The sequence below is a fragment of the Equus przewalskii genome, chromosome 7, assembly GCF_037783145.1.
Source record: "Equus przewalskii isolate Varuska chromosome 7, EquPr2, whole genome shotgun sequence".
NCBI classification, from domain to species: domain Eukaryota; kingdom Metazoa; phylum Chordata; class Mammalia; order Perissodactyla; family Equidae; genus Equus; species Equus przewalskii.
In genome coordinates this window covers 26,146,222-26,163,530 of record NC_091837.1, presented here as the reverse complement: position 1 = coordinate 26,163,530, position 17,309 = coordinate 26,146,222, and the positions used below count along the sequence as shown (strand labels likewise).

Below are 17,309 nucleotides of genomic sequence, written 5' to 3'. Positions count from 1 at the left end.
AGAGGAGCGCCGGGGATCATCTGGTGTTTGAAGCGCTTTCTGGGATAAGCCCAGCCCTGCGCTCTGGAGCCCTTGCAGGGTGTGAGTCGGCAAAACTGTAAAGAGCCTTTTAATTTGGATTCTCTCAGCAAACCACCTTCTCTGTGATAAATTAACCAGAGAGAGAGATGCATGCATCTCCCGCTAGGCACCTGGAGGCTGGCAAAGTCAGCCCTGCTGAGAACTCGTTTCAGACGGTGATTTAGACTTGAGAAGATGACAGGGCAGGGCGAGGGGCCGGGAGAGGAGCCCGCTGCGCTGGACCTGCCCAGATGACCACAGAGCACGGGGCACCCCCGTCCAGGTGGCTGAAAACTCGGACACTGAGGACACTGTTGGTCTCTGAGTCCGAAAGAGAACAGGCGCCATCTTGAAGGACAAACGGACAACCTGTGCTGGAAACGCACGTGGTCATGAGAGCGGAGTCCCGGAGGGCGTGAAGATCAGCTCCGAGAACAGAGACGCGCCAAGGGGGATCTTCACGCAGGTTAGGACCGCCCCAGAGCAGCGCATGCGCATTCCCGCGGGGCTGTCTTCCCCTCTCTTGTCTCCCTGCTCAACTTAATCTTTCACCTAAGAAAGTCACATATTAAGCAAACTATATGTATAACTTTTGACATATCAGAAATTTAACATTTTTACAAGCAAAAGAATGGTTTTAATTATTTCAGTGTTTCTACCACAACAGGCACCTTGAGGTTTTGGTTTTGTTTGTTTGTTTTTACTTCCTGGGAGACAGCTAGATAAGCAGCAAAGTCGATGGGGTCCCTGGAAGCAACAGAGAAGGACAGATAAGAATGAGCTTTGCAGCTATTTCTAATGCAATTCTAGAAATTTCTTTTCCACTCCAGCCAAGGCAGCTCTGAGAGTGAGACGCCAGTAGGTTTGCCTCTGCAGGAAGATCCATCAGCCCGTGAAGCTGATCTGGTCCTCAACCGCTCTCCCATGCCTCGACGAGACTGTCACTGTGTGATTCCCCAACCAAATGAGCACTCCTACAACGCAATCATTTCTTCCCTGACTCTACAGACACTTGGCCAGTCTCAAATCACAACGCCTTCCACAGGCAATCTAACGGAGCACATTTCCCCCAAAATTCCCTGTTGGGTCTCCCTTACTCTTTGCTAGCTGTATTGGTTTCCTAGGGGTGTCGTAACAAAGTGCCACAAATTAGTGGCTGAAAACAGCAAAAAGTTCTTCTCTCACAGTTCTGGAGGCCAGCAGTCTGCACCCCTGGCATCCGGAGGGCTGGCGTCCCGGAGGCTCTGAGGTGAGTCTGTTCCAAGCCTCCTCCAGCTTCTGGTGTGGCCAATAATCCCTGGCATTCCCTGGCTGGTAGACACATCTCTCCAATCTCTGCCTCCCTTGTCACACGATGCTCTAGCTGTGTGTCTCTCAGTGTGTCCTCCGCCCTTCTCATAAGGACAGCAGTCATGGATTTAGGACCGTCCCTAATCCAGTATGATCTCGTCTCAACTAGTTACACCTGCATTGGTCTTATCTCCGGATAAGGTCACATTCTAAGGTTCCGGGTGGACAGGCATTTGAGGGGAACATTACACCTTCGGTACAGGCACAGAGACAAAAACAAAAGCAGGAAAGACGAGGATGAGATGAGAGAACAGCAAAGGTTTGGTTCGCTGAAGTACTGGGCGCCTGAGGGGAGAAGAGAGGCCCGGGAACCACAGGCAGCGACACGAGAGGACAACAGGCTGAAGCCCAGCTGAGGGACAGACTCACTCTCCCTGTCAAAGAGAAGCGACTCATTCGTTCAACAAGTATTTATTGCTCCAAGACCTCTTTTGGGGGCTGGAGACACAGAAACGAGGAAAGTCCCTATTCCTAGAGAGTTCCCTTCAAGCAGGGAGAGACGGCGGTAATCACACAACTGAAACATACCGGGCAGTTACCACAGCTCAGCACTGCACCACAAGGGAGCTCTGGGACAGAGTTCTGTCTCTACGATGAAGCCAAAAAGGGAAATATGAGTAAGAAATCGATGGTCCTCCATTTCCTGGAAGAAATTTAAGTTAATTGTCCTGTGATTGTATCAAGGACTGCTGCCAATCCTCCTCTTTTTGCTGAGGAAGACTGGCCCTGAGCTAACATCCGTGCCCATCTTCCTCTACCTTATATGTGGGATGCCTACCAAAGCATGGCTTTTGCCAAGCGGTGCCATGTCCACACCCGGGATCCGAACTGGCGAACTCCGGGGCGCCAAAGCAGAACGTGCACACTTAACCACTGCACCACCAGGCCGGCCCCCTATATTAAGGACATTTTAAGGATGACGACTTGATGACTGGATACCCTGAAACGTTCGCAATTTCTAACGCCCGACCAGAGCTGTCTTATATTGACATCACTTCAGCAGAAGCAGCAAGAATGGTCCACAGGAATCCAGGACGCCTCTCATACAGCCCATCCAAGACACGTACACTCTCTCTCTCTCTCTCCCTTCTTCACACTTCCCACAGCATTAAGATAAGCAAGTCTAAAGCTCTGCCTTGGCCCCAGACATCCAAAACTAACAAAAAATGAGTGGATCCAGACTAGAGCATGTCTTACTCAGCTGCTTATCTGGTTTTGGTTCATACCATGTGTGGCAGATAAACTCTAGGGTGGTCCACTATGACCCCCAACTCCTGGTAATAATGCCTTTGTGTAATCCTTTCCTCTTGAGCGTGGGTAGGACCTGCGACTTGCTTCTAGCCGATAGACATGGTAAAAGTGACGGAATGCCACTCCATGGTCACAGTCCATTTTATAAGACGTGCTGGCAGACTCACTCTGGAGACCATCTCTCCCTGGTGTCTTTGAAGAATAGGCAGCCATATTGGGAGACCCATGTGGCAAGGGCACAAGGTGGCCTCTAGGAGCTCAGGGAAGCCTCCAGCCAACAGTCAATAAAAATCCAGGGGCCTCAGTCCTACAATAACGAGGAAATAAGCGCTGCCAACAACACGAGCGAGTTTGGAAGCACATCCTCCCTGATCCAGTCCCCAGATGAGCACGCAGCTGAGCCAACACCTCACCTGCAGCTGGTGAGGCCCTGACAGAGGACCCAGCCAAGTGGTGCCCGAACCCCTGACCCGCACAAACTGTGAGATAATAAACGAGGGTTGTTTCAAGCCTGTGTATTTTATGCAGCAATAGATAACAATTACACCATGTTTTAAAACTTCTTATTTGGTGGCTTAAGCATCAGGCAATTTCAAATAAAAATCCAGATTCCTAATATCTCTTGAAAGACCAAAAGATATGACCACCCTGGGCTTACCATGCTGCCCATTAACCACTGGCTTGAGCTGAGCAGCAGCTGCCCCCTCCAGCCAGGGCCAGTGCTCTCCAGGTCACCACAGCCCCCACCCCTCCCTACTGCCTCCCTGACATGGAGGCTGTGTCCGTTGCCTCTCATTATGACATTTGCTCTATAGTTTTTCTCTGAGTTGAGTCAGGAGGAGATGGAAAGACTTCTTGTGTCCACATGTGTGTCCATTCTTTTCTCATATGGTCTTCTTTGGTCATTTCTGTTGCCAGCCTGGTCAGTGTAGACCAGTGGCTCTCAATCGGGGCAACAGCACCCCCTAGAGGGCATGTGGAAAGAAGCAGGGGCCGATGACTGGAGGCTGGGGACACTCCTGGCATTTAAAGGACCAGGGCCAGGATGCTAAATGCCCTGCTGTGCACAGAATAGTCTTGCCCCACGCCAAACGCCAGTGGTTCCCCTACTGAGAAACACTGCAGACATCTGGTTTTCTCAGCCTCTATCTAGGTGATGCACACCCACCGCCCCCAACACAAATGCCTGTGAAGTCTTTCCCCAGCAAACTAGACCCCAAGGTGGAGCTTCAGACACCCCCTAACTGCTCTGCCCTTGTCCCTGTGCAGAGCGCATGCTTATTTTCCAGTGCTAGTGAACACAACAGGAAGCAACTTCCTACAAATTCTGGTTGTTCCGTGTCATGCTCATGAAGCCAATTCCTGTCTCAGTTTCAAGTCCATAATTGTCCCACCACTGGGACGTCCACTCACTCCTTTGTACAGCCCCAGGGTTGGCTCCCGCCATGAACATCAGTCCATCTCAGGTCACATCTAAACATCTAATGTGACGCAAGTCTCCCCCAACACAGAAATCTCCCTCCTCTCTGGATCCCAAACATTGCTCTCGATCGTCGTGCCCCAGAGAGTGAAGTTAATGACACTGTGTGCCTCTCTGACAGCAAAACTTTTCAATGCACACACACGTGCACACACACATGCATGCACACACACACACACAGACACACACACACACCCCGTGAGCAGCACTTGGCAAGGGGCAGGCGAGTAGATACTTTCTCAGGGCCCAATACACAAGTTCTCATGATTCGATTAGTACATCGATGTTGCTCTGTGGGAACCTAGGATTAGTAAATGTAGAGTATCAAGAACTGGAAATGCTTTTGAAATGAACCCGATTTTGAAAGCAGACAGTCTCGGAGCTTTAGGATACAAAATGTGACTGAGGAGTATTTGATTGAATTTAAGATCCATTTGCTGAGTATCTCTTACACATCAGGCATTAGCCACCTACTAGTGAAGATAAGAGGACAGATTTTGAAGCTACACTTCTGGCTTAAAACCTGGACCCCAGGTGTGTGTGACCTTGGGAAAGTCACTTAACCTCTTTGTGCCTCTGTTTTTCTCATCTGTAAAATGGGACTATTAATAATAGTACCCACCTCACAGTGTCATTGCAAGGATTCAGTGGAGACAGTATATACAAAATGCTTAGAACAGAGCGTGGCATATAAGGACTATATAGTGTTCACTATGCTGGTGGTGGTGAAAGGGGCGCCCAGGGGGCTGTCTCCATAAACCAGCCCAGCTCTGACTGCTGACATTCCCCTGGTCCTGAAATGCTTCCGGGACGAAGGGAGAAGTGCAGAAAAGCTGTTGTAAGAGTCAGCCAGCAAGCTCCCAGCCCTGGTCTCTCACCACAGAAGACCAAGGGGACTAGTAGAATCTCCCCGGCATCCGTGCCCCTCTCCCAGCGCAGCGCCTGCCCGGCATCCGTGCCCCTCTCCCAGCGCAGCGCCTGCCTGGCATCCGTGCCCCTCTCCCGATGCAGTGCCTGCCCGGCATCTGTGCCCCTCTCCCAGTGCAGCGCCTGCCCGGCATCCGTGCCCCTCTCCCAGCGCAGCGCCTGCCTGGCATCCGTGCCCCTCTCCCGATGCAGCACCTGGACTTCCTGTCGGGAGCTGCACATGCTCAGTCCAGGTAGTTCAGGTTGAGCTGACTCCACCCTGGGCTTTAGGGATTGGTAAGTATGTGGCCAATCACAGGATTGTGTCCTGGACAGGGTGATTGGTCCAAGAAGGAAACACATGACCCAACCGAACCAACCAGAATATCCCATCCCCTGGCCACAGGTGACTGGTTCACAAACAGACCTGTGACCCAAGACTTGTCAGGGAGAGTTGAACCCAGCTCTCTTTTCACTAAGGAATAAGTGTTGTAAAAGTCCACCACCTGCCTGAGAGTGAAACAGACAGAGGAAAGCAGAGGTAGTAGGTAGAAAGAGATGGCTGTCTGGCCACACTGCCTGAACATCTGGATCCAGCCAGATCTGAGGCTGTCCTTGCACTTTTCAGTTACATGAGCCAGTAAACTCCCTTTAAGCCACTTTGAGCTAGGTTTCTTCTATCTTCAGTTGAAAGTGCACTGACAAAAACAGCCAGGCTCTGACATTTATTCCTCTCAGAGGGCCAAATAAAATCTTCCCAAAGTTCACATAAGATACACACATAAAGTTACCCCACGTAATCCAAGGACAAGAGAACAGATGGCGGAAGGATGTTCAATATTTCAACCTTCCTTCTGAGTACGGAGAGCAAATACTAAATAAAGGGAATCTACAGGGACAATCAGAGCTGCTCTCCCTTCATCAGCTCCACCACATCAATAATAAATACTAAGAAAAAAAGCTATGGTATAAAAAATTCAATTCATAACTCAAAAATAAACTTGACCTTTTATGGAATTAAACTCACTTTCCATCAAACCCACCATTTATAGAATGTTTGGCGATATAAATTTTCAAACACCTAGTAAAGAATCATTTCATTATACCAATTTAAGCATTCTGTGAGCCACAAGGAATTTTTTCATCTCATCTCCCACTCAGACACAATGAAGGGCTCACCTGATGCACTGGATATTTCTTGCCCGTGAAGACACATCAGTAACCCAGGTACTCACAGTTACCAAGAAATACACGCACACACACTCAAATTCATTTTCACTTTATCTACCATCCAGAGTATGACGACACAGTTATTTTTAGAACACAGAACACAGAACACAGAACTTTCTTCTAAGTCCCAGATGCACAGCCAAATGAACACTTGAAATCACTGTTAGAGGCCTCCAAGGAAAGTCAAACAACACATCCAAACTGAACTCAGGATCAACCCACCCAAGAATGGAGGCCAAACCACCTTACTTCTCTTGTCCTCTTTGACAAAGGACCACTGTCTCAGTCCATGCCGGCTGCTACAACAAAATTCTACAGACTGGGTGGCTTAACCAGCAGAAATTTATTTCTCACAGTCCTGGAAGCTAGGAAGTCCCAGATCAAGGTGCTGGCAGCCTCGGTTCCTGCCTGGTGAGCCCCCTCCTGGTCTGCAGACGGCAGCCTTCCGCTGTGACCCCACGTGGCAGAGAGCAGAGAGAGGAGCCGCTCTCTTGTGACTCTTCTCACAAGGGCACTAATCCCATCGTGAGCTTCCTCCCTCATGACCTAGGTACCTCCCAAGGGCCCCACCTCCAAACAGCCATCGAATTGGGGATTAGGGTTTCAACACAGGAATTCGGGGGAACCAAACGTTCAGCCCATAACGAGCACCACCCACCGAATTGCTCACACCAGAACCTGGCGATCAGCCTTGACACCCCCTTTCTGTAACTGCCTCCCGTCAGGTCCATCAGCAGGTTGCGTTCCTCTCTCCCTGTGCACTGCCATCGTCCCCGTGTGCATCACTGCAAGAAGCCAGGGCGACCTGCTCAAAATCCTGCGCTGCCGAAGTTCCAAGCTTAACCCTCTTCACTGGTTTCCACCGTTGTCAGGAAAAGCCCAAATCCCACAAGACCCCACACACTCTGGACCCTGACTAAGAGATCGCGAGATGCCTAAGGGAGGGGGCGGCTGAGCTAAGAGCTTAGCGGCTAAAAGCATGGACTCTGGAACCAGCCTGCCTGGATTCAAATCCCGGCTCTACCATTTATCTGCTCTGCAAGCTGCTTAACCTCTCTGAGCCTCAGTTTCCTCATCTATAAAACTGAATCACAGTAGCCATCTCCTGGTGCCCTGTGAGGACTGAGTTGTAAGCACTTAGCAGGTACTGTTTCAGTTCTCTCTCTGGGCTCACGCTCTGTGCTTTCCCACGAGTCCTTCTTGGCTCCTTAGAAGCGCCAGCTCTCCTCCCTGGCCAGCCTGGTCATTCTGTTCCTCCTGCAGGTCCACTTTCTCGCCTTCCATCCCTCTGCAGTGGCACCGGAGGACAACTGTGGACAGCACCACGAGAGGCTCCCCATCCTCCCCCGGGCTTCCAGTTGGGGTCAACCAAGAGAAGGCATGGCAGGAGAGGAGATGGTGAGAGGAGAGAGGGCACAGTCACACCCTGGCTCCTCTGCTTGGGAAGCTGGCAGGGAACACAGCTCCTGTGGGCAAGCCCTGCCCCCAACTTCTGCCCTCACGGGGTCCCTTCCATTCCCCTCCCTGCCCTCGCCTCCTGGGTTGGGGGGGGGAAACTGCCTGCCGCTGTTACTCATCCCTGGGTGCTTCACAGCCCCTGGCTGCCTCCCTTGACCCTGCCCCGCCCTTAGTCAAAAGCCCCTTCCTTAAATTCTCTTTGGGGCGTGCCAGCTCTTCCCCACTAGAACCCCGACTGGTCCAGGTCTTTGCATTTACTGTTCTCTATGCCTCAGACCTTTTCCCTCACCCCGCCCCCCACCCCCAATTATCTGGACCGTTCCTATCCATCCTTCAATTCTCAACTTAACCAACACCTCTTCCGGGAAGGCTTTCCAGGTGCACAGGACTAGGTTAGTGTTTTCTTTAATTGCACCTTGATTTTTCCTTGCCAGCACTTATCACAACTAATATTAAATAATGATCTGCGTAAGTTTTGATATACATATAGTCCCCAGACTGTAGGATGCATAACAGCAGAGACCACATCTTGCTTGTTTTTATTATATCCCCACTTCGCACAATGCTCTGCACACACTCGGTGCTCAATGCACACTTGTCGGGTTGATCAGTGGAATGATGAAATGCAGCAGGTCCCTGCAATTGAAATGACCAGGCTTTATTCAACACAGGAAGAAACAAAGCAGAGCAATGTCAGAGGCAAAGCCACTTTCGTTGCTCCACCTAAAGCAGATGCTTTCAGAAGATGTACACGCCTGCCATCTCTCTGATACCAATCCGGCTGCTGATTACAAAGACTCTCCAGTCAAACTTTGGGGTGGAGCCTACGCAGCAAATCACAGCACAGAGGCAGGCTGAGGGAAGCGACGCTGGCACGGGTGTTGAGGCCCCAGGACTAAGTCTGGCCCCTGCTGTGAAACTGCTCCGGAGAAAGTATTCACACGCCCCCGAACACACAAGTGGGTGGATGCAGAACCAAGGTCTGGAGCCCTGTAGTCCCGGGTCCCAGCCCACGGCTCCTCCCAGGACCAGGCGAGCTGGCGGCACCCATGTGGGCTTCGAATCCTCATGGCTGTTTGTCAGGTGAAGTGCCCCAAACCTCTCCCAGTGCCCGAAAAAGCGGTGTAACAGAGGAGTTAAGAGCAGGTCTCCAGACCCCAATGCCTGGGCTCAAAGCCAGGTTTTGCCACTTTACACCTTTGCAACCTCACACTAATTATTTCAGCCTCTTTGGGACTCAGTTTCCTGTCTGTAAAATGGGGATGATAGTACCCACTTGGTAGCCTTGAGCATGAAATGAGTGAATGTATTTACATCACACAGCACAATGCATACGGCAGGCAGCTAATACACATCGCCTCTTCTGTCCTTCTAACCATGACCAGCCTAACGGTCCCCACGGGACTAACGGTCCGCCGTTGGGTAGGTGGAAATCTGATTCCACTTGGCTGCCACCTCCCGCCACCCCGTGGATGGACTCCACGGGTGTGACTCCAATACGCCAGACTTTCGGTCCACAAACTCAAGAAACAGCATTTTCTCTATTTTCTAAAATTCAAATTAATTTCTATTCTCAGCCCCATTTGGCCAGGTTCATTTAAAAAATAAAAGCTCCCTTCCTGAGGTTTTCTATCCCCTTTCAGGGAGAGACGAGGAGTGGGATGGTTCTGGGATTCCGTGTATGGACAAAGATGGGGAGGGAGTAGAAAGCTACTAGGATTTCTGTCATTTATCCACATGTGGCGCCCCTGAGATATCCAAAATGGCAGCTCCCGTGCCCCTCAGGTCAGTGGGGGGAGAGGGGGTGGGGGTGTCTCTGCCACTTCTCTGCCAGGCTTGGAACTAGGAAACCTTCTAGAAAGTTGCCCATGTCCCATCTACTCAGCCCCATGGTTGTGAGTTCAAGTTTCTCCAGGAGCCAGGCAGGTAATATAAAGGTGAGTAGGTGGGCAGGTAGATATTGGGGAGAGCTGGTCACTGACACTCACACGCCCCAGTCTAAGGGGGGCACCCTCTGCCCTCAGCCTGCAGAAGTAGCCCTCTCTTGACCAGACCTTCCGTCTGCGCAGGGCTGCCCGGTACGCAGTGTGACCGCATCCACTGAACTGCAGAAGGGTCTGCAGCCCGAGGCCCCTCCGTGGGGGCATCCTCCGAGGGGTTTCTGCCCTCTCATCGCCCCCACGAGCCTCCTCGGGGACAATCTCTCTCCATTTACTCAGTCCCGGAACACAGACTCCAGAAACCACCCTTGACACAGTGAACTTATCAAACACATCCGCACACACATACTCTGCACAAACACACACCCTGTTCTTTGGTAAATCCCTGCTTTAATCCTGCTGTGAAAAAATGACTCATTAGTTCAGGTCCTAAGGTTGAGAAGGAGGAAGGGTAAGCACCAGTTGCCTATTGACGTAACTGTCTGAGGGACATACAAAGGACCAAGGAGACCAAGCTTCAGTTGACACTGTCTTCCTTGGCCTCCCCCCAAGGGAAAAGTCCATCCTCTGCACACAGACCAGAGACCCACCTGTCCTTTCTGAATGACAACCAGAGAACACATTGAGGTGCCTGCGTTCTAGGGTCCAGAATTTCTAGCTGTGTTTATAAAATAAGTTCCAACATAATAGACAAAGATTTGGAAAATGAGAAGCAAAAATATTTTTAATCCTCCTATCAAAAGAGAGACTTCCTATGCAACAGGTCAGGGGAAAAAAAGGCAGTTACCATAAAGAGACCAGATATCTGTCTGGGATATTCACAGCCACGGATAATGTAGCTGGGGGGTTCAGGACGTCTTTCTTAGGCAACGTCTCCCCCCGTACCTCAGACTACTTAACTGTGTGCCATCACTTCAGAAACAGCCTTCAGAGACAGCTTCTAAATATTACACAGCCGCAGGAATATAAGTCAAAGAAGCCCTAGTCTTAGCGAGCTGGAGGTTTATTTTAAACTTGGCTAACAGCTCCCTGCGTGATATTAGCCAAATCATTGCACTGCTCAGTAGGACCCCAAAATAGCGCCCCCAAGCCGCGTTCACTTGGTGAACTGTTCTTATCTCTGCAGATGCAAAAACTCAGTCAGACACTACTGGATCCAGGAAAAACCGCCTCCTTTCTGTTCCTCCTAAAAGCCAACATTCTTCCCAGCGCAGAGCTCCGCAGGGGCTGTTCCCTCTCCAGCGCTCCTGTAGCTCTTCGGTTGTGCCTGCCTCACTTTATTCAGCCACTGCGCTCATTGGTGTACCTTGTCTTGCATCCACCAACATTTTAAATTGCAACAAACAAATCATTAAGTCGAGAACAAAAATGCAACAAAAAATGCAATAAACCACTAAGTAAAAAACAAAAAATGCAAAAGCAAGCAGAATCTACTAATTTGCTCATCTGTGGTAGGCATTTTGTCCCTAGCTGGCAGTGCCACCAAATGACTTTCAATACACCACTCCCCAATTCAAAAGAGAGCAACAGCCCCAGTGCTGGCCCACGGCCAGACCAGATTTGGCCAGGCATTTTTTCTCCCCACCTTACGTCCCTCCCACTGTGGGGCCATCTGGACTTTGCTCCACTCAAAATCAACAAGTACTCCAGTACTCGTTTCGTTCAGAAAATATGGGCCCCATAAACACCAACACACCAGGAACTTCTCTGTGCCTCCCCTGCTAGAATATAAGCCCCATGAGATCAGAGAACTACATCCTCCCCCACTATAGTCAGTGCAAAAACAGTACCTGGCAAACGGGATACATGCAAATATTTGTTCAATTAATAAACTGACGAATCTCCGACAAGAGAAATATTGTATGACACTGACCTGCCTGCCATGGGTTAAACTAAAAATATGCTATTAAGATCCTGGCACTTCTTGGAACCTCGTTTAAATCAATTGGTCATATTTTTTTAGTTGCCAAACCTACTATAAAGAACAGGAAAATCACACTAATAAAGCCATTTTTCCCTGGGAAACTGTAGCTTGAGAGTTACATTAGGTCTGTGTCCAACACAGATTTTATCAGCATCTGTTCTCAAGTGACATAGAACCTTCTGGTTCCCTGTCAGTAAAAAGGCTCCTTCTGGACGGAAAGCACAAGGTGCAGTGACCACCCCACTCAGGTCCATCAGGCAGCCTCCAGGAATCCTTGGGAGGATGGGAAACAAACAGCCATGAGGATGCTCGGCAGGGCTTCCCTCAAGAGACCAGAGATGGGAAGCAAAGAGCCAGAGGCCAGGTCCCCTCCCCCTGGACAGCTTAAGATGCCAAACACAGTTCTTATCCCATCAGATGCTGTCAGGAAGAACAGAGAGAAATAAAGGACCAAGCATTCATCTCCCCAAGTTTTAAAATGCTGGCAATTCATCCAATTTTGTAAATTCTCAAAATTAAATGTTAAAAAAAATGTTTTAACTGATAGTGCCGTGTTTTCAGGATGTGGGATAGACACTCCTCTCCCTAAGAGGACATGAGAGAATTTTAGGTGGTAGGACAAGGACATAATATTAAATAATTGTTTAAAAAATTGAAGAAGAGAGTTTCTAATCTTTGTCCACTGTTTTGATGAAATCTGGTGGAAAGTGGCAGTGGAGTGTTCATGTCTGTAACGACCTCTAACAGTTGCAAACCTCCTCTTTAACAGAAAACAAATGAGCCTCAAAATCAAGGCATTTTACAGCCTCCAACCGTCTAGCTTGAACGTTGTAACACTGGCTATTGTGTATCGTTATTGTTACAGCTGACTTCTATTTATGGCCAGTGATACTGATTTTCCATTTGTAGAAGAGACATAAAGTTTCTGTTGCAGGTAAATTTACTTTAGTAAAAACATGAGCTGATTTAGAGAATAATATTAATTGAACAGTAGCACTGCTGATGTGAACATGTGGTAGAAAAAGTGAAATCAGACGGGAAAGAGACAGTGCCGACTGCTCAGTCCCAGAGGTCAGGATCCCCAAGGTGAGATATGTTTAGAGATAAACCCATTACTGTCACAGCTACACATTAATATGAATGAGTACCAGAAAAAAGGAAAACCAGAAAGTCAAGAGATTGATCTTCCACCAAGGGAATGATATAAAGTTTTCTTTTGAGATAAATTTATTGCCTAAAAGAAAAAAGGGCATCATTTGAAATGAAAATAGTAAGGGAAAAGATTTGGGGTGGGGTGTAGGTATGGGCACACCGGGACCCTGGGAAAAGGCAGTTCCAGAGACGACCTGAACCAGCCTCTACAGGCAGCCTCACACTCTACTGCAGCCCTGCAGCTGCCCCCCAGGGTCTTTGAGCTGCGAATCAAAGAAGCAATTCTCTAGCCAGGAGGCGGCTTCCCTGTCCGGCTCAATTCAGCAGAGCAGTTGGCACCTCAATCTGAGATTCTGCTCCAGGCTGGTTTCGCTCAACAGCTCAGATGAAAAAGGAAAACGCACCAGGAGGAGGAATCAAGCTGCTAAGAAAGATCCCAGCGTTTATCTTCGGTTGTCAAAAACGCTGCTGTGGAACACACAGCCCCCTATCTTCACCTGTCCACCTCCCGTCTGTCTCCACTGCTGCCGATTCATGGAGAAGCTGAGAATGGGAAGCCACAAAAAGGATTTTCAAGCAGAGAGAAGGCAAAGAAAACAGACTTTTTTAAAAAGAAAAACACCCACAACTTCCACAAATTTAGACTGAGCTGGAATAATTTGATGAGTAGTTCAACCCTGAAACACAGTTCAAGAATAATGTTATTGAACTGAGCTTGATGTGATTTCCTGGCATCCGATTACAGCAATCCAACCATACATCTTCATAGACTTTTGAACTTTTTCAAGCGCCTCTCCATAAGGTTACATCTCAATTAAGCTAATGGCTTTATGATAAGAAACTGAGGCTCAGAGAAATGAAGTGACCTGAGGAAGGCTCTAAAGAGCCAGGACCAGAACTCAGATGTCAAAGTGCAAGGTGTCTTCTCTTTCCGCCAGCCCATGTCATGGTTGAGAAGGCAGTAAGAATGCACCTTCTTCATGTTCTTGCACCAAGGCTCCTGTTCAGAATCATCACTCAGTGTCCTGGGACCATGTCTTGGAATGAAAGAAATAAAACCGAGTGATCTCAACTAGAAAAAGAGAGACGCTGAACTGACTCCACTGAGAAACCACACTTGCCTTAGAAGAAAACATGAACCATATCTTACTTTTGTCTGTGTTTTAGGGATCTAAAGATATTGGTGTATGATAAAAATTATTTCTGTTTAATACAAAATCATGTGATAATAACCTGAAAAGTCAAACACTCAAGGGAGGATGTACGTTAGAGTACTACAAGCAACAGAATTCATTCTGGCCAGCCTACAAGAAAGAGGTTTATAGGGTAGATATTGTGCATCTCATAAAATGGACGGGAAGGCTGGAAACCCAAGTCTAGAAATAAGCCCAGATCCACGGCAAGCAACTGGCAGGACCCCCCACAGAGCACCTGATCAGAATCCCCAGAGCCCACCCCACACTCCCACTCCAGCTGGCACCAAACATCACATGTACCTGGGGTCTATAGTCATTGCACTTCCCATTGGTATCCAGAGAGAATTTCCCTCAGTAGCAGATGACCAATTGGCAGGAGGGACCTATGTCTGTGCTCAGCTCAGTCCTTGTGTGACTTGACTTGCACACATGCACACACACATGTACACAGAAGCATGCGCAGACATGTGATCACACATGTACACACGTGCGCACACACATGCACAATAGCAGGCACTTAGGAAGCACCTCCTAGCCCCCGCCCCTCAGCCCACCCAGTTTCAGCACTGCCGTCGTGGACAGCTCCACGTGCCTCTACCAGTGGCCTTCACCAGAGTGTTCTCTGCTTCTCTGCTGTTTTCTCCCAGTTACAACCCCCAGGGCCACCTTCAACCAACTAGGATGGAAGTCAGTAGATAAATGCTCCAGCTTCCCCATCTTCCAGTGGGACAGTTCTGAGGTGCCTTCTACACAGTTCTGAGGAGGGACCTCAGCGGGATGAAGCCCCAGGGACTCACCAGCACACCTTTATCAGCTTCTCTTCCTTCCCTGTCTCACTTCCCCATCCTCACACTTCTGGCTTCTGGCATCACCTCCCAGGTAAACTCCCTGCACCCCAGTTCCTTGTCTCGGGATCTGCAGGGGGCCCACATGGACATCCGGCATGTACTTGTGCACCATGCAATATTAGTATGGAAGGAGGGTGGGGCCTTGGGCCCCCAGCAGGTGGGAAGTTATGTGGAATCTGAACCCCTCAATGTCTTCAGAATGGGCTAAAGAGACCTGCTTGTGATTCCCCTGAGCTGGGACAGAGTTAAGGCAGAGTTTGGTTTTATGCTACGGTGTGCTTAGCAATGAGGATGACACACAAAATCCATGCCTCCTTTCTCTCTCCGTATCTCTTGTACATGTAAGAGTCTCATCAGGAGAACAGGGACAACTCTGAGCATTTAAAACAGAGCAAAGTTAATCCAGAGAAGGGCTGACTCAGTTATGTGTATCTGAGAAGCTCGATCAAGATTAGCACTGCAGAAAATTGCAGAACCCCAGGCTAGAAGAACAGAAGGAGGGAGTAGCCTTCTCAGAGCCAGGGGCCAGGGCCACCTGAAGGATGACAGAACCACAACAGGCTCATCAAGCAGGAGAAATGTAGCTGCTGCCATAAATGACACATAGCAGAGAGGGAGGAGGTAGAAATACCCTGGCCGCCCCCTCCCTCCTGCTCACTGGTCCTCTGCCAGTGCCTCCCACCGGCTTCAGCCAGTTGAAGAGAAACTGGGACCTGCAAGGTCAGCCCTCTGTGATACAGGCAGAGCAAAGGAAGAGCAAGGACTGGGTCTGAGGACAAGAGCCGGGCACTGACATGAGCCCCACTCCAATCACTGTGCTTGGGATCAACCTACAAACGCCTCCAGTGCCCTAGGAGATGAGTCATCTGAGCCCAGAAGGATGGGCTCAGCCCTTTGCCCACTGTAGTGGATTGAATGGTGGCTCCCCGAAGATATGTCCATACAGAACCTGTGAATGTGACCTTAGTTGGATAAAGTACTTAAGTAAGGATCTCAAGATGAGATCATCCTGGATGAGTTTGAGCCCTAAATTCCATGATGAGTGTCCTTATAAGAGACAGAAAAGGAGAAGACACAGAGAGACATGCAGAAGGGAAGACCATGTGAAGACAGAAGCACAGATTGGACTCATGAAGCAACAAGCCAAGGAACGCCAAGGGTTGCTGGCCATCACCAGAAGCTGGGGGAGAGGGTTGGAATGAGTCTCCTCAGAGCCTCCAGAAGGAGCCACCCCCGCCCACAACTTGATTTCAGACTTCTGGCTTCGCAACTGAGAGAGATTAAATTCCTGTTACTTTAAGTCAGCAAATTTGCAGTAATTTGTTACAGTGGATGAAGGAAATGAATACACCCATCCTTAGTTCCATTTTTTCTGTACCAGGGCATTCCCTCCCTTCCAACTTGAAGAGAAATCCTCAATCCGTAAGACAGGAGCAAAACAGGAGTTCAAAACTCTGCCTTTTCTGTGATATTGTGATCTGAAAAGCCCTCATCTCTCAAAACTCCAAATTCCACGTGCCTCTCACTGTTCTGGCAGCACCATGAGTCTCTTAGCTTCTTTCACGCTGGAAATGCATCTCTGGAACCAGGAGTGCTTACTGCACACGGTGAATGATATCCTGGTGATGGAGGTCACGGTGATCCCTTCACTTTCCATCCATCTCCCTTGCATAAGGGGCTCTGCTCACTGACAAAACCATCCTCCATCTATTTTCTGAATTAATTGGTGAAGGCACTGTATTAGTTTCCAGTTGCTGCTGTAACAAATTACCACAAACTTAGTGACTTAAAACAACACAAATATATTATCTTATCATTCTGATGGTCAAAAATCCAAAATGGGATAAAATCAAGGGGTCAGAAGGTTAGCATTCCTTCTGAATAGGGATTTGAACCAGTGTTCTTTACTTCACTGTCCACACTTTTTCATGATACATAGCTTTCTGCAGTGAGTGACAAGCTGAGGAAAGGGATCTACCCCTATATCCACAGGTTAATCATAGTATAAGTCTCAACATCCTCCCAGCTGGACTACCCATCACTCCATACGCAGTGTTGCCATCTCTAACAGATCAAGAATGCCTTTTCCCCTTCTATCCTCATACTCTCATTTATCCAACCTTTAACAGCCAAGATCAAGTGACACCTCTTCTTTTCCAGGCTCCCTAAACACCTACCTTTCAAAACATTCTTGAAACACCCATAGCATCAAACCTAGCTTTGTCATTCATCTGTTTGTATGTACACACTGCATCCCCAAAAGAATTTAAGATGTTTGGGGGTGAGGACCCCATCCAAGACTTCTTGGTAACTTAAAACACCAACTGAGTAGGTGCTCAATGAACGGTTATTAACCGAAACCCACAGCAAGGAGCTAGAGTTACACGTGTATTCTGAAGAGATGCTCTTTAAAGAAAATGATTCCTTCCACTTTCCTAGGGGGTCTGTCCAACTCCACGAGGACCCTTTAAGAATGTTCATAACGTCCCATAAGATGTACTGGAGGCTACATAA

At 48.8% G+C, this 17,309-nt stretch overlaps 1 protein-coding gene across 3 annotated transcripts in view; it reads right to left on the bottom strand.

The window, feature by feature from the left end:
* The window catches only part of TMEM132B (transmembrane protein 132B), a 355,698-nt gene that overhangs the window by 172,021 nt on the left and 166,368 nt on the right, over positions 1 to 17,309 (bottom strand). The window contains exon 1 of one of the 3 annotated variants that reach the window (XM_070627292.1): positions 6,227 to 6,365. The exons of the other annotated variants lie outside the window; for them this stretch is intronic. The gene's annotated coding sequence lies outside the window, so the exon portion shown is untranslated. Of the gene's footprint in view, positions 1 to 6,226; positions 6,366 to 17,309 lie in introns of those variants that run through there. 3 annotated transcript variants of the gene reach the window in all.